Genomic DNA, 24,247 nt, shown 5'->3' on the forward strand with positions numbered 1-24,247 from the left:
CTCTGTAACCTCCTCCAGCCCCTACACCCCCTCCCCATCTCTGTAACCTCCTCCAGCCTCTACACGCTTTCCCTAACTCTGTAACCCACTCCCCTACACCCTCTCCCTATCTCTGTAACCTCCTCCAGCCCCGGCGCCCCCTCCCTATCTCTGTAGCCTCCTCCAACCCCGTCACCCCCTCCCCATGTCTGTAACCCCTTCCAGCCCCTCCCTATCTGTTACCTCCTCCAGCCCCTACACCCCCTCCCTCTAACCTCCTCCAGCCCCTACACCCCCTCCTTATCTCTGTAACCTTCTCCAGCCCCTACACACCCTCCCTATCTCTGTAACCTCCTCCAGTTCCTACACCCGCTCCCTATCTCTATAACCTCGTCCACTCCCCTACACCCCCTCCCTATCTCTGTAACCTCCTCCAGCCTCTACACCCCCTCCCTATCTCTGTAAGCTCCTCCAGCCCCTATACCCCTCTCCCTATCTCTGCAACTTCTGCCAACCCTAAAACCCGATCTCTGTGGTGTTCCTGTGTCCCTGGGGGACAGTGTAGAGGGAGTTTTACACTGTATCTAACCCCGTGCTGTACCTGTCCTGGGAGTGTTTGATGGGCGACAGTGTAGAGGGAGCTTTACTCTGTATCTAACCCCGTGCTGTACCTGTCCTGGGAGTGTTTGATCTGGGACAGTTTAAGATGCAGTTTTACCGTGTACAAAGCAGCCAACGATCTCCCTGTCCAGCTGAGAGGACAATGCAGCCATCCTTCAACCCTAGCATTGGGAGTGTTGGATGCACCATAGAAAGCATTCTTTCTGGTTGTATCACAGCTTGGTCTGGGGCTCCTGCTCTGCCCAAGACCGCAAGGAACTACAAAAGCTTGTGAACGTAGCCCAGTCCATCACACAAACCAACCTCCCATCCATTGACTCCGTCTACACTTCCCACTACCTCGGGGAAAAGCAGCCGGCATAATCAAGGACCCCCCACGCACCCCGGACATTCTCTCTTCCACCTTCTTCCGTCGGGAAAAAGATACAAAAGTCTGAGGTCACGTACCGACCGACTCAAGAACAGCTTCTTCCCTGCTGCTGTCAGACTTTTGAATGGACCTACCATCTGGAATCTTACAGTGCAGAAGGAGGCTGTTTGGCCCATCGAGTCTGCACCAATCACAATCCCACCCAGACCCTATCCCCATAACTTCATGCATTTACCCTGCTAATCCTCCTGACACTAAGGGGCAATATGACATGGCCAATCCACCTAACCCACACATCTTTGGACTGTGGGAGGAAACCGGAGCACCCGGAGGAAACCCACGCAGACACGGGGAGAACGTGCAAACTCCACACAGTGACCCAAGCCAGGAATCAAACCCGGGTCCTGAGAGGCAGCAGTGCTAACCACTGTGCCACCATGCCGACCCAAAGTTATTAAGTTGATCTTTCTCTACACCCTTGCTATGATTGAAACACTACATTCTGCACTCTCTCCTTTCCTTCTCTATGAACGGTATGCTTTGTCTGTATAGCGCCAGAAACAATACTTTTCACCGTATCCCAATACATGACAATAATAAAATCAATAATAAATCAAATCTATGTACTCTATGAACGGTATGCTTTGTCTGTATAGCGCGCAAGAAACAATACTTTTCACTGTATCCCAATACATGTGACAATAATAAATCAAATTAAATTAAATTCGGAAACGCAGCCTGGCAGGTTTGGGATCAGAGTAGTGGCCTGATTTCTTTTTGAAGTTTATTTATTAGTGTCACAAGTCGGCTTACATTAACACCGCAATGAAGTTACTGTGAAAATCCCCCAGTCGCCACACTCCTGTTCGGGTAACACTGAGGGAGAATTTAGCACGGCCGACGCACCCTAACCAGCACGTCCTTCAGACTGTGGGAGGAAACCGGAGCACCCGGAGGAAACCCACGCAGACACGGGGAGAACGTGCAGACTCCGCACAGACAGTGACCCCGAGCCCGGTAATCGAACCCGTCTCCCCTGGCGCTGTGAGGCAGCAGTGCTAACCACCGTGCCGCCCCGTTTTGTACCTAGGTTTTGTCTGTATAGCGCGCAAGAAACACTACTTTTCACTGCATCCCAACACATATGGGTCAAAGGGTGGCACAGTGGTCAGCACCGCTGCCTCACAGCTCCAGAGACCTGGGTTCGATTCCCGGCTCAGGTCACTGCCTGTGTGGAGTTTGCACGTTCTCCCCCCCCGTGTCTGCGTGGGTTTCCTCCGGGTGCTCCGGTTTCCTCCCACAGTCCAAAGATGTGCAGGTTAGGGGGATTGGCCATGTTAAATAGCCCCTTAGTGTCCAAAGACGTGCTGGTTAAGTGCATTGGCCATGCTAAATTGCCCCTTAGTGTCCCAGAATGCATAGGTTAGAGGGATTAGCGGGGTGAATATGTGGCGTTACGGGAATAGGACCTGGGTGGGATTGTGTTCGGTGCAGACTCGATGGGCTGAATGGCCTCCTTCTGCACTGTAGTGTGTCCATGTGACAATAATACATCAAACCAAATTCGCAAACACGGCCTAGCGGGGTTGAGAGAAGCCTGGGCTGGGAGTAGTCGCTTGATGGAACTGCGTTGGGGAGGGGGTTGGGAGGGGAAATGATTGTTGGAAGGATTCAGAAAAGGATTGGAGTTAATAAATGTCAAGTTTTTAAAAAAAACTATGGACACTAAATATTTCTGGACACAATCCCCGCCGAAGCACTTCCTTCCTCTCTCTCGTACTGGGAGACACTTCTAAAGCATTTTCTGCAGGTTTAAAGGAATAATTTTCTCAAATTATGGACATTTAATTTGAAGAGTTTTGTTTCTGAAATTGCGACTCAGGAAGTTCGGCCTGTGGTGTAGGCCTCGGAAAGAAGAAACCAGCCTTGTACATCCTTTCCTCCCTCACCCGCGACTCCCCCATATTTCCCCTTTGAGGGCGGCCTTCAGAGTTACAGACACCCTGCGGTGCCCTGACCCTTTGTCACCGTATCTCACGGCCAAGGTCAGACATTCAGGTTGGAGTGGATCAGATCCCAGGAGGTGAAAATTCCATTCTCGATTTGATTTAATGTATTATTGTCACATGTATCAATATTATAATAACACCATGGAGGCAGGGACCCGACACCAAGGTTTCTTTATTTACAAGAGAATACTATGCAACAGAGACCTCTCGCTCTCCCGGTTGCTCCCTGCTTCAGCAGGCAGAGAGACTGACACACCTGCTTTAAATAGGGAACAGGAGGCTCCCTGATTAGACTATAAATTAGCAGGCCAACCTCATTAGCCTGACTGAAGTCATCACAAGTATACAGTGAAAAGTATTGTCTCTTGCGTGCTATATAGACAAAGCATACCATTCATAGAGTACATAGATTTGATTTATTGTCACGTATTGGGATACAGTGAAAAGTATTGTCTCTTGCGCGCTATATAGACAAAGCATACCGTTCATAGAGTACATAGATTTGATTTATTATTGTCACATGTACAAGGATACAGTGAAAAGTATTGTTTCTTGCGCGCTATACAGACAAAGCATACCGTTCATAGATTTGATTTATTATTGTCACATGTATTGGGATACAGTGAAAAGTATTGTTTCTTGCACGCTATACGGACAAAGCTTACCGTTCATAGAGATGGAAAAGAGAGTGCAGAATGTAGTCACAGTTAGGGTGTAGAGAAAGATCAACTTAATGCGAGTTAGGTCCATTCAAAAGTCTGACAGCAGCAGGGAAGAAGCTGTTCTTGAGTCAGTCGGTGCGTGACCTCAGACTTTTGTATCTTTTTCCCGATGGAAGAAGGTGGAAGAGAGAATGTCCGAGGTATGGCATGCCTTGTGAGGATAGGCTGAGGGAGCTCGGTCTTTTCTCCTTGGAGAGACGTAGGATGAGAGGAGACCTAATAGTGGTATATAAGATGTTGAGAGGCATAGATCGGGTGGACTCTCAGAGGCTTTTTCCCAGGGTGGAAATGGCTGCTACGAGAGGACACAGGTTTAAGGTGCTGGGGGGTAGGTACAGGGGAGATGTTAGGGGGAAGTTTTTCACACAGAGGGTGGTGGGCGAGTGGAATCGGCTGCTGTTAGTGGTGGTGGAGGCAAACTCAATAGGGTCTTTTAAGAGACTCCTGGATGAGTACATGGGACTTAATAGGATGGAGGGTTATAGGTAGGCCTAAAAGGTAGGGATATGTTCGGCACAACTTGTGGGGCCAAAGGGCCTGTTTTGTGCTGTAGTTTTCTATGTTTCTATGCTGCTTTCCCCGAGGCAGCGGGAAGTGTAGATGGAGTCAATGGATGGGAGGCTGGTTTGCGTGATGGGACTGGGCTACATTCACAACCATTTTGTAGTTTCTTGTGGTCTTGGGCAGAGCAGGAGCCATACCAAGCTGTGATACATCCGGAAAGAATGCTTTCTATGGTGCATCTGTAAAAGTCGGTGAGAGTCGTATTCTCCATATTTCCCAAGACATAGGGTGAAATTTTACTCTCCCCCTTGGGGCGAGCGTGGTCGGAAAATCCCACCCATAGCGTCAAATTGGTGACTACTTTATTTGTTAGTTTCACAAGTCGGCTTACATTAACACTGCAATGAAGTTACTGTGAAAATCCCCGAGTCGCCACACTCCAGTGTCTGTTCGGGTCGATGCACCCTAACCAGCACGTCTTTCGGACTGTGGGAGGAAACCGGGAGCACCCAGAGGAAACCCACGCAGACACGGGGAGAACTTGCAGACTCCGCACAGACAGTGACCCGAGCCGGGAATTGAACCCGGGTCCCTGGCGCTGCGAGGCAGCAATGCTAACCACTGCGCGCGCCCCTAGGATCTGAGGGCACAGCCTCAGAGTAAAGGGATGACCCTTTAGAACCGAGGATAGGAGGAAATTTTTTCAGCCAGGGGGTGGTGAATCTGTGGAACTCTTTGCCACAGAAGAGGCCAGGTCATTGAGTGTCTTTAAGACAGAGATAGATAGGTTCTTGATTGGTAAGGGGGGTCAAAGGTTACGGGGAGAAGGCGGGAGAATGGGGGTTGAGAAAATCAGCCATGGCGGAGCAGACTCGATGGGCCGAATGGCCTAATTCTGCTCCAAAATCTTTTGGTCTAAGCTGTAGCTTATAGTGACACGTCTCACCTCTTGAGTCAGTAGGTTGTGGCTTGGGGTCTGCACACACACACACAGAATGAAACAGAGAGAGAGAGAGACCCCCAGACAGACCAGAGCACTAATCCAGGGCCCACGCTCCCAGTGACAGGGTTGAAGGACTGCCGCACTGCCAGAGGTGCCACCTGTCAGAGGGTGGTTAAATGGAGACCCAGCCTGGCATGGTCTGGTTGGGCCAAATGGTCTGTTCCAGTCCTGGGGATTCTACGTGAAGATAATAAGACAATTGTCTCTCCATTTACAAACCGCTGTCTTCTACAAGGCTGTTATCTCATCTCTTATCCAATCATAAATATTTTGCCCAAATCATTACTGTGGGTGTGGAATGCATTTGACAGAGAGAGAGAGAGACAGAGAGAGACAGAGAGAGAGAGACAGAGAGAGAGAGAGAGAGAGAGAGACAGAGAGAGAGAGAGACAGAGAGAGACAGAGACAGAGAGAGACAGAGAGAGACAGAGACAGAGAGAGACAGAGACAGAGACAGAGAGAGAGAGAGAGACAGAGAGAGAGACAGAGAGAGAGAGAGAGAGAGAGACAGAGAGAGAGAGAGAGACAGAGAGAGAGAGAGAGAGACAGAGAGAGAGAGAGACAGAGAGAGAGAGAGAGAGAGAGAGAGAGACAGAGAGAGAGAGAGAGACAGAGACAGAGAGATAGAGACAGCCAAAGAGACAGAGAGAGAGAGAGAGAGAGAGAGAGACCTGCTCTGTTAAAGGGATCTTTAGTCGAGGGTTGGGCCTTGTGGAATTTGTAACTTGGTTGATGTCTGCACACAGCCTGACCCAGTTTCTCCAGATTGCTCCATGGGTATCACAGCATGGCACAACAGGCTGGGTACATGACCTTTCACCCCCCTCCGCACTTACCCAAAACAACACAATGCTGGATGACGCTGTGGGACTCCAAGGAGCCAACAGGAGTACAAGAGTGGCATCAAGCACTCTGTTCCTCACTCACTGGGTGAGCCATCCCTCCATGGCATCTACCCCGAACCTCTCTCCCCACCCCCTCCCCCCACATCGCTCCAAATTCCCACCCAGCATCCCGACCCGACACACCCTTCCACCTTCATCCATGGCCTTGACTATTCCTGATGTGGAGATGCCGGCGTTGGACTGGGGTAAACACAGTAAGACGTTTAACAACACCAGGTTAAAGTCTACAGGTTCTGACTTTAACCTGGTGTTGTTAAACTTCTTACTCGACTATTCCAACAGGCTCCTGACTCACCTCGCACCTTCCACTCTCCGTAAACACGAGTTAGCCCCAAATCTGGCAGCCCCCTGTATCCTAACCCGCCAATGTCCTGTTCACCTGCGCTTGTTGAGAACTCTGGTATGGGCTCCTGCTCTGCCAAGACCGCAAGGAACTACAAAAGGTCGTGAATGTAGCCCAATCCATCACGCAAACCAGCCTCCCATCCATTGACTCTGTCTACACTTCCCGCTGCCTCAGGAAAAGCAGCCGGCATAATCAAGGACCCCCCCCCCACACACCCCGGACATTCTCTCTTCCACCTTCTTCCTTCAGGAAAATGATACAGAAGTCTGAGGATACGCACCGAACGACTCAAGAACAGCTTCTTCCCTGCTGCTGTCAGACTTTTGAATGGACCTACCTCACATTAAGTTGATCTTTCTCTACACCCTAGCTATGACTGTAACACTACATTCTGCACTCTCCCCTTTCCTTCTCTATGAACGGTATGCTTTGTCTGTATAGCGCGCAAGAAACAATACTTTTCACTGTATCCCAATACATGTGACAATAATGAATCAAATCTATGTACTCTATGAACAGTATGCTTTGTATAGTGTGCAAGAAACAATACTTTTCACTGCATCCCAATACATGTGACAATAATAAATCAAATCTATGTACTCTATGAACGGTATGCTTTGTATAGTGTGCAAGAAACAATACTTTTCACTGCATCCCAATACATGTGACAATAATAAATCAAATCTATGTGCTCTATGAACGGTATGCTTTGTATAGCGCGCAAGAAACAATACTTTTCACTCTATACTAATACCAGTGACAATACTAAATCAAATCTATGTACTCTATGAACGGTATGCTTTGTATAAGAATCATCGAAATCATAGAAACCCTACAGTGCAGAAGGAGGCCATTCGGCCCATCGAGTCTGCACCGACCACAATCCCACCCAGGCCCTATCCCCACATATTTACCCGCTAATCCCTCTAACCTACACATCTCAGGACTCTAAGGGGCAATTTTTTTTTTTTTAACCTGGCCAATCAACCTAACCCGCACATCTTTGGACTGTGGGAGGAAACCGGAGCACCCGGAGGAAACCCACGCAGACACGAGGAGAACATGCAAACTCCACACAGACAGTGACCCGAGCCGGGAATCGAACCCGGGACCCTGGAGCTGTGAAGCAGCAGTGCTAACCACTGTGCCACCGTGCCGCCCCTATAGCGTGCAAGAAACAATACTTTTCACTGCATCCCAATACATGTGACAATAATAAATCAAATCTACGTGCTCTATGAACGGTATGCTTTGTATAGCGCGCAAGAAACAATACTTTTCACTGTATCCCAATACATGTGACAATAATAAATCAAATCTATGTGCTCTATGAACGGTATGCTTTGTATAGCGCGCAAGAAACAATACTTTTCACTGTATCCCAATACATGTGACAATAATAAATCAAATCTATGTGCTCTATGAACGGTATGCTTTGTATAGCGCGCAAGAAACAATACTTTTCACTGTATCCCAATACATGTGACAATAATAAATCAAATCTATGTGCTCTATGAACGGTATGCTTTGTATAGCGCGCAAGAAACAATACTTTTCACTGTATCCCAATACATGTGACAATAATAAATCAAATACCTTCTTGGGCCCGTAACAATTCTGTGAATCTGCGCAGCACCCAAACTATAACAACCTCGAACCCACTGCACTGGGATCCACTGCATTAATTATTCCATCGCCGTTCAGTTCAATGTACATGGACTGACTTAAAAATACTTCTTCAAAAGGTTGGTGCGCATGTCTGTGGTTTCCATTCACTGAGGTCAGAGTTCACTCACGTCGCTGCAAAAGCAGTGACAGGTCCAGACAAGGCTTCCTACTGGTCGATTGAGACTTCAATCCCCTCTCAGGTGGGCATGAAGACTCCCCAGGGCACGAGTTCAAGGCAGAGGTGGGGGTGGATGTGAGGGGTGGGGGGGGGGGGGGGGGGGGGGGAACCGCTCCCTGGCATCCTAGAGCCAATATTTACCCCCTCATTGAACATCACATTCGTGCCACACAAGTGCCAGGCAAGGACCATCTCCAACAAGAAAGAAACTCCAATCATCTCCCCCACTATCAACATCCTGGGGGTCACCATTGACCAGAATCTGAACTGGACCCAGCCATATAAATACTGTGGCTCCCAGAGCAGGTCAGAGGCTGGGAATCCTGCGGAGAGTAACTCACCTCCTGACTCCCCAGAGCCTGTCCACCATCTACACGGCACAAGTCAGGAGTGTGATGGAACACTCTCCACTTGCCTGGATGAGTGCGGCTCCAACAACAATCTCCACTTGCCTGGATGAGTGCGGCTCCAACAACAATCTCCACTTGCCTGGATGAGTGCGGCTCCAACAACAATCTCCACTTGCCTGGATGAGTGCGGCTCCAACAACAATCTCCACTTGCCTGGATGAGTGCGGCTCCAACAACAATCTCCACTTGCCTGGATGAGTGCGGCTCCAACAACAATCTCCACTTGCCTGGATGAGTGCGGCTCCAACAACAATCTCCACTTGCCTGGATGAGTGCGGCTCCAACAACAATCTCCACTTGCCTGGATGAGTGCGGCTCCCAACAACAATCTCCACTTGCCTGGATGAGTGCGGCTCCAACAACAATCTCCACTTGCCTGGATGAGTGCGGCTCCAACAACAATCTCCACTTGCCTGGATGAGTGCGGCTCCAACAACAATCTCCACTTGCCTGGATGAGTGCGGCTCCCAACAACAATCTCCACTTGCCTGGATGAGTGCGGCTCCCAACAACAATCTCCACTTGCCTGGATGAGTGCGGCTCCAACAACAATCTCCACTTGCCTGGATGAGTGCGGCTCCAACAACAATCTCCACTTGCCTGGATGAGTGCGGCTCCAACAACAATCTCCACTTGCCTGGATGAGTGCGGCTCCAACAACAATCTCCACTTGCCTGGATGAGTGCGGCTCCCAACAACAATCTCCACTTGCCTGGATGAGTGCGGCTCCCAACAACAATCTCCACTTGCCTGGATGAGTGCGGCTCCCAACAACAATCTCCACTTGCCTGGATGAGTGCGGCTCCCAACAACAATCTCCACTTGCCTGGATGAGTGCGGCTCCAACAACAATCTCCACTTGCCTGGATGAGTGCGGCTCCAACAACAATCTCCACTTGCCTGGATGAGTGCGGCTCCCAACAACAATCTCCACTTGCCTGGATGAGTGTAACTCCAACAACAATCTCCACTTGCCTGGATGAGTGCGGCTCCAACAACAATCTCCACTTGCCTGGATGAGTGTAACTCCAACAACAATCTCCACTTGCCTGGATGAGTGCGGCTCCCAACAACACTCGAGAAGCTCGACACCATCCAGGACAAAGCAGCCCCGCTCGATCGACACGCTAACCACAAACACTCACTCCCTCCACCACCGACACACAGTGACAGCCGTGTGTACCATCTACAAGATGCACCGCAGCGACTCACCAAGGCTCCTTCAACAGCACCTTCCAAACCCACCACCTCTACCATCTAGAAGGACAAGGGGGGGGCAGCAGACACATGGGGAACACCCACCACCTGCAAGTTCCCCCTCCGAGCCACTCACCATCCCGACTTGGAAATATATCGGCCGTTCCTTCACTGCAGCTGGGGTCAAAATCCTGGAACTCCCTCCCTAACAGCGCTGTGGATGTACCGACCCCACACACGGGGACTGACTGATGTCCAATAACAATCCTGGAACTCCCTCCCTAACAGCGCTGTGGGTGTACCTATCCCACACACGGGGACTGACTGATGTCCAACAACAATCCTGGAACTCCCTCCCTAACAGCGCCGTGGGTGTACCTACCCCACACACGGGGACTGCGGTGGATTCCTGATAGCGGCTCACCCAGCAACTTCTCGAGGGGCAATTAGGGGATGGATGATTAATACTGGGCCTGGCAGCGATGCCCCACATCTAATTAAATAACACAATGGCTGGAATTTTAATGTGCTGCTGGCCACGCATGTTGGCACAGTGGGTTAGTGCTGCTGCCTCACAGCGCCAGGGCCCCGGGTTCGATTCCCGGCTCGGGTCACTGTCTGTGCGGAGTCTGCACGTTCTCCCCGTGTCTGCGTGGGTTTCCTCCGGGTGCTCCGGTTTCCTCCCGCAGTCCGAAAGACGTGCTGGTTAGGGTGCACGTCTCCCAGTGTAACCCGAACAGGAGTGTGGCGACTAGGGGGATTTTCACAGTAACTTCATTGCAGCGTTAATGTAAGCCGACTTGTGACACTAATAACCTTAAGCCACGGGAATCAGAGCTGGCGAGGGGCGGGCTATGGAAAGGTCTGTGGACCTCGGGTGGGATTTTCCGGTTTCGGGACGAGCTAGGCCGTAAAATCCTGCCCCCTATCTGGCCGTTATCACTTGCTCCATTGTGGGATCTTACTGTGCGCACCTTGGCTGCTGCGGTTGCTCGTGTAATGACACCAAGGGCACGCAGAGCTGTGGGATCTTGCTGTGCACGAATTGGGGGGCCACGTTGTCCGAGGAGGGCCATCCTGCGAAAAGGCACGACCGAAAGGAGAGTTATTTCTCCGACCCCGGCGTTCGACAGCCAGAGAGAGAGAGTCGGGCAAGATATAACACAGCGGGCCTCGTTCTTCGAACGATAGCACATCAGTGGCTGCTAAGCACTCAAGTCCTGCATCAATGTTGCAGCTATCTAACTTTACAGATTAGATTTTACCTCATAGAACATTACAAAGGATAAAGTGCAGCACAGGAACAGGCCCTTCGGCCCTCCAAGCCTGCGCCGATCACGATGCCTGCCTGAACTAAAACCATACGGTTTACGGGCAGCACGGTAGCACAGTGGTTAGCACTGCTGCTTCACAGCTCCGGCGACCTGGGTTCGATTCCCGGCTCGGGTCACTGTCTGTGCGGAGTCTGCACCATTCTCCTCGTGTCTGCGTGGGTTTCCTCCGGTTTCCTCCCACAGTCCAAAAGATGTGCGGGTTAGGTTGATTGGTCGTGCTAAAGTTGCCCCTTGGTGTCCTGAGATGCGTGGGTTAGAGGGATTAGCGGGTAAATGTGTAGGGATATGGGGGTAGGGCCTGGGTGGGATTGTGGTCGGTGCAGACTCGATGGGCCGAATGGCCTCTTTCTGCGCTGTGGGGTTTCTATGATTCTAGGTCGCCCCGTCGTTCCATTGAGAACAAACCGAGTTTATCCAACCTCTCCTCACAGCTAATACCCTCCAGACCAGGCAACATCCTGATAAATATTTTCCGTACCCTCTCCAAAGCTTCCACATCCTTCTGGTAGTGTGGTGACCAGAATTGTGCACAATATTTCAAACGAGGCCTAACTAAGGTTCTGTACAGCTGCAGCATGACCTGCCAATTTTTCTACTCAACGCCCCAACCGATGAAGGCAAGCATGCTTATGGGGAACAGGGTTAGGCCAGTTGGCCCCTCAAGCCTTCTCCACCATTCCATAAGATCTGATTGTAACCACTCTCCCGCCTATCTCTCCCTACAACCTTCGACCCCATCTTTATCAGTCAAGAATCTTTCCACCTCCACTTCAATAGCCTACAGCCTCTCTGGGGGAAGGAGGGTTCCTCGCACTCAGAGAAAAAAAGCATTCTTCTTATTTCTGTCTTAAGTGAGAGACAGTTTATTTTTAAACCCTGTCTCCCTAGTCTCTCCTGACGGAAAGGGAAGGGGGGGAAACACGCTCGCAGCACCCACCCTGTCAAATCCCTTCAGGATCATACTTTTTTCAATGGGATAACCTCACATTCTTCTAAACTCAGTGACAGAAAGAGACGGGGAGAGAGAGAGAGAAAGACAGACAAACAGAGAAAGAGAGAGAGAGAGATCCAGATGCAGAGAGAGGGAGAGAGAGACAGACAGACAAATCCAGACACAGAGAGAGAGAGAGAGAGAGAGAGTGAGAGAGACAGACAAACAGAGCGAGAGAGAGAGAGATCCAGACGCAGAGAGAGAGAGAGAGGGAGAGAGAGACAGACAGACAGATCCAGACACAGAGAGAGTGAGAGAGAGTGAGAGAGACAGACACACACACACAGAGAAACACACACACACCCAGAGACACAGAGAGAGAGACAGACAGACACACACAGAGACAGACACACACACCCAGAGACACACAGACAGAGAGAGAGGCAGAGACACAGAGAGCAAGAGAGACACACACACAGACACAGAGAGAGAGAGGCAGAGACACACAGAGAGAGAGGCAGAGACAGAGACACAGAGAGAGAGAGAGACAGACAGAGACACAGAGAGAGAGGGACAGAGACACAGAGAGAGAGGGACAGAGACACAGAGAGAGAGGGACAGAGACACAGAGAGAGAGGGACAGAGACACAGAGAGAGAGAGGGACAGAGACACAGAGAGAGAGAGGGACAGAGACACAGAGAGAGAGAGGGACAGAGACACAGAGAGAGAGAGGGACAGAGACACAGAGAGAGAGAGGGACAGAGACACAGAGAGAGAGAGGGACAGAGACACAGAGAGAGAGAGGGACAGAGACACAGAGAGAGAGAGGGACAGAGACACAGAGAGAGAGAGGGACAGAGACACAGAGAGAGAGAGGGACAGAGACACAGAGAGAGAGAGGGACAGAGACACAGAGAGAGAGAGGGACAGAGACACAGAGAGAGAGAGGGACAGAGACACAGAGAGAGAGGGACAGAGGCACAGAGAGAGAGGGACAGAGGCACAGAGAGAGAGGGACAGAGGCACAGAGAGAGAGGGACAGAGGCACAGAGAGAGAGGGACAGAGGCACAGAGAGAGAGGGACAGAGGCACAGAGAGAGAGGGACAGAGGCACAGAGAGAGAGGGACAGAGGCACAGAGAGAGAGGGACAGAGACACAGAGAGAGAGAGGGACAGAGACACAGAGAGAGAGAGGGACAGAGACACAGAGAGAGAGAGGGACAGAGACACAGAGAGAGAGAGGGACAGAGACACAGAGAGAGAGGGACAGAGGCACAGAGAGAGAGGGACAGAGGCACAGAGAGAGAGGGACAGAGGCACAGAGAGAGAGGGACAGAGGCACAGAGAGAGAGGGACAGAGGCACAGAGAGAGAGGGACAGAGGCACAGAGAGAGAGGGACAGAGGCACACAGAGAGAGGGACAGAGGCACAGAGAGAGAGGGACAGAGGCACAGAGAGAGAGGGACAGAGGCACAGAGAGAGAGGGACAGAGGCACAGAGAGAGAGGGACAGAGGCACAGAGAGAGAGGGACAGAGGCACAGAGAGAGAGGGACAGAGGCACAGAGAGAGAGGGACAGAGGCACAGAGAGAGAGGGACAGAGGCACAGAGAGAGAGGGACAGAGGCACAGAGAGAGAGGGACAGAGGCACAGAGAGAGAGGGACAGAGGCACAGAGAGAGAGGGACAGAGGCACAGAGAGAGAGGGACAGAGGCACAGAGAGAGAGGGACAGAGACACAGAGAGAGAGAGAGAGAGAGAGACAGAGACACAGAGAGAGAGAGAGAAAGAGACAGAGACACAGAGAGAGAGAGAGAGACAGAGACACAGAGACACAGAGACTGGGGTGGCACAGTGGGTTAGCGCTGCTGCCTCACAGCATCAGGGACCCGGGTTCAATTCCCGGCTTGGGTCACTGTCTGTGTGGAGTCTGCACCTTCTCCCCGTGTCTGCGTGGGTTTCCTCCGGGTGCTCCGGTTTCCTCCCACAGTCCAAAAGATGCGCTGGTTAAGGGGATTGGCCGTGCTAAATTCTCCCTCAGTGTCCCCGAACAGGCGCCGGAGTGTGGCGACTAGGGAGATTTTCACAATAACTTCATTGCAGTGTTAATGTAAGGATACTAATAAATAAACTAAACTAAAACTAACCAGCACGTCTTTTGGACTGTGGGAGGAAACTGGAGGAAGCCCACACAGACACGGGAGAGGTGGGGGGGGGGAAAGAGGGGGGAGAACGTGCAGACTGCACACAGACAGTGACCCAAGCCGGGAATTGAACCCGAATCCCTGGCGCTGTGAGGCAGCAGTGCTAACCCACTGTGCCACCCTATTGGGGGAGGAGTAATGGTTTCTGGGATGTTGAAGGCTATTCACCTCCCCCCACTCCCTTCTTCCAATAGTGGCTGTGGAATTTTGTCATCCCGACAAGGCAGACAGCACATTGGACGAATGCTTCATCCGAAAAATGGCACTCCCTCAATGCGGCACTCCCTCAATACCGGAACCGGGAATGTCGGTCCCTGGATGGCACGCTCCAAGTACCTTCTTAGAGAACCTTGCGTGTGATGGGAATCTGCCAGGGAAACTCTTCTCCCAGGATTGCCACGGAATCTTTAACATCGCCCCGAGGTGGATGGGAGGGGATGGTCTTGGCTTGATGCATCTTCCATAAGACAGCACCTACAACTGTGCAGCACTCCCTCAGTGCTGCAGTAAGGATGGACTGCACTTTCAGGTGACAAGAATGCAAAGAAACATCCAAAGGGTGAGCGGGGGGGTGGGGGGGTAGGCCATTCAGCCCATCGAGCCTCGCTCCGCCATTCAACACAATCATCTTGGGCTTTGGCCCCCGCTTTTCCGCCCACTCCCCGTATCCCTTGATTCCCCGAGCCCCCAAAGATCCGTCTATCCCACAGCCTGAAATGGCGGAGCATCCTGATCTGAGGTAGAGAATTCCGAAGATTCGCAATCCTTTGAGTGAAAAAAATTCTCCTCATCTCAATCCAAAATGGCCGACTCCCTTATCTTGAAACTGCCCCCCCACCACCCCCCCCTAAACCCCTTCTCCGGTGTTTTAGATTCCCAGGCCACAGAAAAGTCAAGGCTCGGAAAATGCCATTCAGCCCATCATGTCTGTGCCAAAAAACCAAATGCCAGCCACCCGGTCTAATCCCACCGTCCGGCGCCTGGCCTGAGGCCCCTTGCAGGCTACATCACTACAGGTGCGGGTCCAGGTACCCTTTTCAATGATTTGGGGGTCTCTGCTTCCACCACCAAACCGGGCAGCGGGTTCCAGATACCCACCACCCTCTGGGTGAAGGAGGTTTTTTTCCTCATGTCCCCTCTAATCGCGAGGCACGGTGGGTTAGGCACTGCTGCCTCACAGCTCCAGGGACCCGGGTTCGATTCCCGGCCTTGGGTCAATGTCTATTGTCGAGTTTGCACCTTCTCCCCGTGTCTGCGTGGGTTTCCTCCGGGTGCTCCGGTTTCCTCCCACAGTTCGAAAGACGTGCTGGTTAGGGTGCATTGACCCAAACAGGCTCCGGAGTGTGGCAACTGGGGGAATTTCACAGTAACTTCATTGCAGTGTTAATGTAAGCCTTACTTGTGACTAATAAATAAACTTTACTTAATCCTCCAACCTATCAACTCAAATTTTGATTTGATTTATTATTGTCACATGTATTAACATAGCGAAAAGTATTGTTTCTTGCGCGCTATACAGACAAAACATACCGTTCATAGAGTACATAGATTTGACTTATTATTGTCACATGTATTGGGATATAGTGAAAAGTATTGTTTCTTGTGCGCTATACGGACAAGGCATACCGTTCATAGAGTACATAGATTTGACTTATTATTGTCACATGTATTGGGATATAGCGAAAAGTATTGTTTCTTGCGCGCTATACAGACAAAACATACCGTTCATAGAGTACATAGATTTGACTTATTATTGTCACATGTATTGGGATATAGTGAAAAGTATTGTTTCTTGCGCGCTATACAGACAAAACATACCGTTCATAGAGTACATAGATTTGACTTATTATTGTCACATGTATTGGGATATAGTGAAAAGTATTGTTTCTTGTGCGCTATACGGACAAGGCATACCGTTCATAGAGAAGGAAAGGAGAGAGTGCAGAATGTAGTGTTACAGTCATCGCTAGGGTGCAGAGAAAGATCAACTTAATGCAAATCCGTGCCTCCTGATAAGGGACCTCTCTGTTCGGGGGGGGGGGAACAGGGCACCCCAGTCTATTCTATCTAAGCCCCTCATACTCCTGGACACCTCGATTCACTCCCTTCAGCCTCCCCCCTGTTGGAAGGGAAACAATCCCAGGCTGTCCAATCTCTCCTCATTGCCAGAGCTAGAAAATTGCAGCAACATTCCTGTAAATCTCCTCTGCGTTCTCTCTCTCTCTCTCTCTCTCCCTCCGGAGTAACGATGTCCTTCCTGTAACGTGGCTGACCTGAGCTGTGCACCAAACTCCGGCTGTGGCCTCACCAGCCTTTTATACAGTGCCATCATTACATCCCTGCTTTTGTATTCAATCCCTCGCCCAGTGAAGGGAAGCGTTCCGTATGCTTCCATTCCCACCGTTCCCGCCTATCCCGTCACCTTCAGGGACCCGGGGACATGCACTCCAGAGTCTCCCGCTTCCTTTACCTTCCCGTTCGTTGCGCCTTCCCGAACCTTTTTTGCCATCTTCGCCTCCCACTTTTCCGGATTGAATTCCATTTTCCCACTGCTTCGCCCACTCAGCCAAACCACCGATATCATTCCGGACTCAACTGCGATCCTCTTCGCTATTAACTACGCGGCCAATTAGATTTCCCAATCATGCCTCCCACATTTAAATCTAATATGTACAACAAACAGCAAAGGTCCCTGACACTCAGCCCTCTGGAACACCACTGGAAACTGTTACATTCACAAAAACTAGCCATCAGCGAATTACCCTTTGTGTCCTATCGCCGGATCACTTCTGGATCCAACTCCCCGCCTTCCCTGGTATCCCGTGGGATCTCACTTTGCTGCCCAGTCTGCCACGTGGGATCTTGTCTAATCTACATAGACAACATCCACTCGGCCACCCTCATCAACCCTCCTTGTTACACACTCAAGAAATTCAATTAAGTTAGTAACTTAACAAAACCATGTGGACTCTCCCGGATTAATCCCGTTCTTTTTAAGTTTCATAGAATCCTGACAGTGCAGAAGGAGCGGCACGGTAGCACAGTGGTTAGCACTGCTGCTTCACAGCTCCAGGGACCTGGGTTCGAATCCCGGCTCGGGTCGCTGTCTGTGTGGAGTTTGCACATTCTCCCTGTGTCTGCGTGGGTTTCCTCCGGGTGCTCCGGTTTCTTCCCACAGTCCAAAGATGTGCGGGCGAGGTTGATTGGCCATTCTAAATTGCCCCTTAGTGTCCCGGGATGCATAGGTTAGAGGGGTTAGTGGGTAAATATGTAGGGATATGTGGATAGGGCCTGGGTGGGATTGTGGTTGGTGCAGACTCGATGGGCCGAATGGCCTCTTTCTGCACTGTAGGATTCTATGAAGGAGGCCATTCGGGCCATCGAGTCCACATCGACCACAATTCCACTCAGGCCCTATTTCCGTAACCCCACATATTTACCCTGCTAATTCCCCTGACACTAGGGTCAATTTAGCACGGCCAATGCACCCTAACCAGCACGTCTTTCGAACTGTGGGAGGAAACCGGAGGAAATCCACGCAGACACGGGGAGAACTTGCAGACTCCACACAGACAGTGACCCAAGCCGGGAATCGAACCCGGGTCCCTGGTGCTTGAGGCAGCAGTGCTAACCACTGTGCCACCGTTGGGGCAATTTAGCATGGCCAATCCACCTGACCAACACATCTTTGGACTGTGGGAGAAAACCGGAGCACCCGGAGGAAACCCACGCAGATATGGGGAGAACGTGTAGACTCCACACAGACAATGACCCAAGCCGGGAATCGAACCTGGGTCCCTGGTGCTGTGAGGCAGCAGTGCTAACCTCCGTGCTACCATGCTGCCCCGTGTCAGTTTATCCATTCCAGCCCTGGCTTTTTCCCAGGGCTGAAATGGTTGCCACAAGAGGACACAGGTTTAAGGTGCTGGGGAGTAGGTACAGAGGAGATGTCGGGGGTAAGTTTTTCACTCAGAGGGTGGTGGGTGCGTGGAATGGGCTGCCAGCAACTGTGGTGGAGGCTGATTCGATAGGGTCTTTTAAGAGACTTTTAGATAAGTACATGGAACTTAGTAAGATAGAGGGTTATAGGTAAGCCTAGTAATCGCTAAGGTAGGGACATGTTCGGCACAACTTTGTGGGGTGAAGGGCCTGTATTGTGCTGTAGATTTTCTATGTTCTATGTTTCTATGTTCTATCATGTCCCTCGAAATTGATACTAATAATTTTCCCATCATCGACCGACCTATAATTATTACATAGAAACAGGAGCAGGAGGAGGCCATTCGGCCCTTCGAGCTGCTCTGCCATTCATCACCACCATGGCTGATCATCCAACTCAATAGCCTAATCCTGCTTTCCCCCCAAAACCTTTGATCGAGTTCGCCCCCAAGTGCTATGTCCAGCCGCCTCTTCAATACATTCAATGTTTTGGCATCAACTACTTCCTGTGGTAATGAATTCCACAGGCTCACCACTCTTTGGGTGAAGAAATGTCTCCTCATCTCCGTCCTAAATGGTCTACCCCGAATCCTCAGACTGTGACCCCCTGGTTCTGGGCTCCCCCCACCATCGGGAACATCCTCCCTGCATCTACCCTGTCCAGTCCTGTTAGAATTTTATAAGTCTCTATGAGATCCCCCCCTCATTTGTCTGAACTCCAGCGAAAACAGTCCTAACCTCGTCAATCTCTCCTCGTACATCATGTCCTGCCATTTTGGGCCTATCCCTTGTGCCCTCTCTAAATAATGATACAATGTTCTCCAACCTCCAATCCTCTGGGACCCCACTTGTATCGAATGAGGATTGGCCAATGAAGATCAGAACTTCCACCATTTCCTCCCTGGCTTCTCTCACCAGCCTAGGATAAAATCCGCCTCACCCTAGTACTGTGTGGCCAAATTCCCCTCAAACTCCATTTTCAAGTTTGCTGACGACACCACCGTAAGTGGTTCGGATCTCAAACAATGACGAGACAGAGAACAGGAATGAGATAGAGAATCTGGTGAATTGGTGCAGCAACAATAATCTTTCCCTCAATGTCAACAAAACGAAGGAGATTGTCATCGACTTCAGGAAGCGTAAAGGAGAACATGCCCCTGTCTACATCAACGGGGACGAAGTGGAAATGGTCGAGAGCTTCATGTTTTTAGGTGTCCAGATCACCACCAACCAGTCCTGGTCCCCCCACATCAACACTACAGTTAAGAAAGCCCCACCAACGCCTCTACTTTCTCACAAGGCGAAGGAAATTTGGCATGTCAGCTACGACTCTCACCAACTTTTACAGATGCATCATAGAACATTTTCACCGTAACTTCATTGCAGTGTTAATGTAAGCCTACTTGTGACAATAGTAAATGAACTTGAAACCTTTATAAAACATTCTTTGCTGATGCATCAGATGTGTGAGTTAGGTGGATTGGCCATGATAAATTGTCCATTAGTGTCAGGGGTATTAGCAGGGGTTACAGGGATAGGACCTGGGTGGGATTGTGGCCAGTGCAGGCTCAATGGGCCGAATGGCCTCCTTCTGCACTGTAGGAATTCTATCACAGCTTGGTATGGCTCCTGCCTCTGACCAAGACCGCAAGAAACTACAAAGGGTCATGATGTAGCCCAATCCATCACGCAAACCAGCCTCTGTCTACACTTCCCGCCACCTCAGGAAAAGCAGCCGGCATAATCAAGGACCCCACGCACCCCGGACATTCCCTCATCCACCTTCTTCCGTCAGGAAAAAAGATACAAAAGTATCACTGTAAGCAGTTTAGAAAGTTAAATGGTGGATGGTATGGCCCAATGCCAGCACTGGGCAACCTGCAGCCCATCTGGGTTTTGAGTGCGACCCCACGAGACATTGTCGACCATTGCCCAGGCGCAGAGGTTCCAACAAAGAACAAAGAACAGTACAGCACAGGAAACAGGCCCTTCGGCCCTCCAAGCCTGTGCCGCTCCTTGGTCCAACTAGACCAATCGTTTGTATCCCTCCATTCCCAGGCTGCTCATGTGACTATCCAGGTAAGTCTTAAATGATGTCAGCGTGCCTGCCTCCACCACCCTACTTGGCAGCGCATTCCAGGCCCCCACCACCCTCTGCGTAAAAAACATCCCTCTAATATCTGAGTTATACTTCGCCCCTCTCACCTTGAGCCCGTGACCTCTCGTGATCGTCACCTCCGACCTGGGAAAAAGCTTCCCACTGTTCACCCTATCTATCCCCTTCATAATCTTGTACACCTCTATTAGATCTCCCCTCATTCTCTGTCTTTCCAGGGAGAACAAGCCCAGTTTACCCAATCTCTCCCCATAGCTAAGAACTTCCATACCAGGCAACATCCTGGTAAACCTTCTCTGCACTCTCTCTAACGCCTCCACGTCCTTCTGTTGTGCGGCGACCAGAACTGGACGCAGTACTCCAAATGTGGCCTAACCAGCGTTCTATACAGCTGCATCATCAGACTCCAGCTTTTATACTCTATACCCCGTCCTATAAAGGCAAGCATACCATATGCCTTCTTCACCACCTTCTCCACCTGTGTTGCCACCTTCAAGGATTTGTGGACTTGCACACCTAGGTCCCTCTGTGTTTCTATACTCTTGATGACACTGCCATTTATTGTATAACTCCTCCCTACATTATTTCTTCCAAAATGCATCACTTCGCATTTATCCAGATTAAATTCCATCTGCCACCTCTCTGCCCAATTTTCCAGTCTATCTATATCCTGCTGTATTGCCCGACAATGCTCTTCGCTATCCGCAAGTCCAGCCATCTTCGTGTCATCCGCAAACTTGCTGATTACACCGGTTACACCTTCTTCCAAATCATTTATATATATCACAAATAGCAGAGGTCCCAGTACAGAGCCCTGCGGAACACCACTGGTCACAGACCTCCAGCCGGAAAAAGGCCCTTCGACCGCTACCCTCTGTCTCCTATGGCCAAGCCAGTTCTCCACCCATCTAGCCACTTCTCCTTGTATCCCATGAGCCTTAACCTTCTTAACCAACCTGCCATGTGGGACTTTGTCAAATGCCTTACTGAAATCCATATAGACGACATCCACGGCCCTTCCTTCGTCAACCGTTTTTGTCACTCCCTCAAAAGACTCCACCAAATTTGTAAGGCACGACCTCCCTCTTACAAAACCATGTTGTCTGTCACTAATGAGATTGTTCCGTTCTAAATGCACATACATCCTGTATCTAAGAATCCTCTCCAACAACTTCCCTACCACGAACGTCAAGCTCACCGGCCTATAATTTCCCGGGTTTTCCCTGCTACTCTTCTTAAACAACGGGACCACATTCGCTATCCTCCAATCCTCAGGGACCTCACCGGTGTCCAAAGAAGCGACAAAGATTTCCGTCAGAGGCCCAGCAATTACATCTCTTGTCTCCCTGAGCAGTCTAGGATAGATGCCATCAGGCCCTGGGGCTTTGTCAGTTTTAATGTTCCCTAAAAAAACCTGACACTTCCTCCCTCGTAATGGAGATTTTCTCTAACGGGTCAACATTCTGCTGGACTCCCTCCGTGCAGTTTTTTTTTCAAACCGGTCTGGCTGAAGTGATTCGCACGTAAAGCAAGGGGAGTGAAGTGACTGTGAGAGCCGTGCGCTCCCTCTGTGTCCAAAGTGTCAATATTTCATTTGCTTTTACCACTTGAAGTTGTTGATAACTATTATTATCAGGGTGGGTTTCCTCCGGGTGCTCCAGTTTCCTCCCACAGTCCAAAGATGTGCAGGTTAGGTGGATTGGCCATGCTAAATTGCCCCTTAGTGCCCAAAGGTGTGCAGGTTAGGTGGATTGGCCGTGCTAAATTGCCCCTTAGTGTCCAAAGATGTGCAGGTTAGGTGGATTGGCCGTGCTAAATTGCCCCTTAGTGTCCAAAGATGTGCAGGTTAGGTGGATTGGCCGTGCTAAATTGCCCCTTAGTGTCCAAAGATGTGCAGGTTAGGTGGATTGGCCTGTGCTAAATTGCCCCTTAGTGCCCAAAGATGTGCAGGTTAAGTGGATTGGCCGTGCTAAATTGCCCCTTAGTGTCCAAAGATGTGTAGGTTCTGCAGGGCAGCACGGTGGCACAGTGGTTAACACTGCTGCCTCAGCGCCAGGGACCCGGGTTCGATTCCCGGCTTGGGTCACTGTCTGTGTGGAGTCTGCACATTCTCCACGTGTCTGCGTGGGTTTCCCCGGGTGCTCCAGTTTCCTCCCACAGTCCGAAAGACGTGGTTAGGTGCATTCGCCATGCTAAATTCTCTCTCGGTGTACAAGAACAGGCGCCAGAGTGGCAACTAAGGGATTTTCACAGCAACTTCATTGAAAGATAGAATCTAGAAGCAGGAGGAGGCCATTCTGCCCCTCGAGCCTACTCTGTTCTTCATTTTGAACATGGCTGATCATCGAATTCACTATCCTGATCCCCCCAATATCCCTTGATCCCTTTAGCCCCAAGAGCTGTATCTAATTTCTTCTTGAAATTACACAACTTTTTGGCCTCAGCTACTTTCTGTGGGAGTGAATTCCACGCATTCATCGCCCTCTGGGTGAAGAAATTTCTCCTCACCCTAGTTCTAAAAGGTTTACCCCTTATCCTCAAACTATGGACTCCCCAGTTCTGGACTCCCCCCACCATCGGGAACATTCTTTCTGAATCCACCCTGTTAGAATTTTATAAGTTTCTATGAGATCCCCTCTCACTCTTCTAAATTCCAGTGAATATAATCCTAACCGACTTGGTCTCTCCTCATATGACAGACCTGCCACCCCAGGAATTGGCAGTGTTAATGTAAACCTACTTGCGACACAAATAAATAAACTTTAGATTAGGTGGATTGGCCATGTTAAATTGCCCCTTAGTGTCCAAAGACGGGCAGGTTAGGTGAGTTGACCATGCTAAATTGCCCCTTAGTGCCCAAAGATGTGGAGATTAGGGGGATTAGTGGAGTAAGTACATGGGGTTATGGGGGTAGGGCGTGGGTAAAATGCTCTGTCGGACAGCCCGTCCAGACCCGATGGGCCTTTCATAGAATCCCAACAGTGCAGAAGGAGGCCATTCGGCCCATCGAGTCTGCACCGGCCACAATCCCACCCAGGCCCTATCCTCATAACCCCACGTATTTACCCTAGCTAATCCCCCCGACACTAAGAGGGCAATTTAGCATGGCCAATCCCCCTAACCCGCACATCTTTGGACACTAAGGGGGCAATTTAGCATGGCCAATCCACCTAACCCGCACATCTTTGGACACTAAGGGGGCAATTTAGCATGGCCAATCCATCTAACCTGTACATCTTTGGACACTAAGGGGGCAATTTAGCACAGCCAATCCCCCTAACCCGCACATCTTTGGACGCTAAGGGGGCGATTTAGCACAGCCAATCCCCCTAACCCGCACATCTTTGGACACTAAGGGGGCAATTTAGCATGGCCAATCCACCTAACCTCTACATCTTTGGACACTAAGGGGGCAATTTAGCACAGCCAATCCCCCTAACCCGCACATCTTTGGACACTAAGGGGGCGATTTAGCACAGCCAATCCCCCTAACCTGCACATCTTTGGACACTAAGGGGGCAATTTAGCACAGCCAATCCCCCTAACCCGCACATCGTTGGACACTAAGGGGGCAATTTAGCATGGCCAATCCCCCTAACCTGCACATCTTTGGACACTAAGGGGGCAATTTAGCACAGCCAATCCCCCTAACCTGCACATCTTTGGACACTAAGGGGCAATTTAGCATGGCCAATCCACCGAACCTGCATATCTTTGGACACTAAGGGGCAATTTAGCACGGCCAATCCACCTAACATCTTTGGACTGTGGGAGGAAACCGGAGGAAACCCACACAGACACGGGCAGACTTC

At 50.5% G+C, this 24,247-nt stretch overlaps 1 protein-coding gene across 1 annotated transcript in view; it reads right to left on the reverse strand.

Annotated features, from left to right (window-relative positions):
* LOC144488195 (ras-related protein Rab-13-like) overlaps window positions 1-24,247 on the reverse strand; it is a gene marked incomplete at its 3' end in the record, with an annotated part of 38,027 nt that overhangs the window by 13,135 nt on the left and 645 nt on the right. The gene's annotated exons all lie outside the window — the stretch shown is intronic.

The sequence above is a fragment of the Mustelus asterias genome, unplaced genomic scaffold (assembly GCF_964213995.1).
Source record: "Mustelus asterias unplaced genomic scaffold, sMusAst1.hap1.1 HAP1_SCAFFOLD_1365, whole genome shotgun sequence".
Classification (NCBI taxonomy): domain Eukaryota; kingdom Metazoa; phylum Chordata; class Chondrichthyes; order Carcharhiniformes; family Triakidae; genus Mustelus; species Mustelus asterias.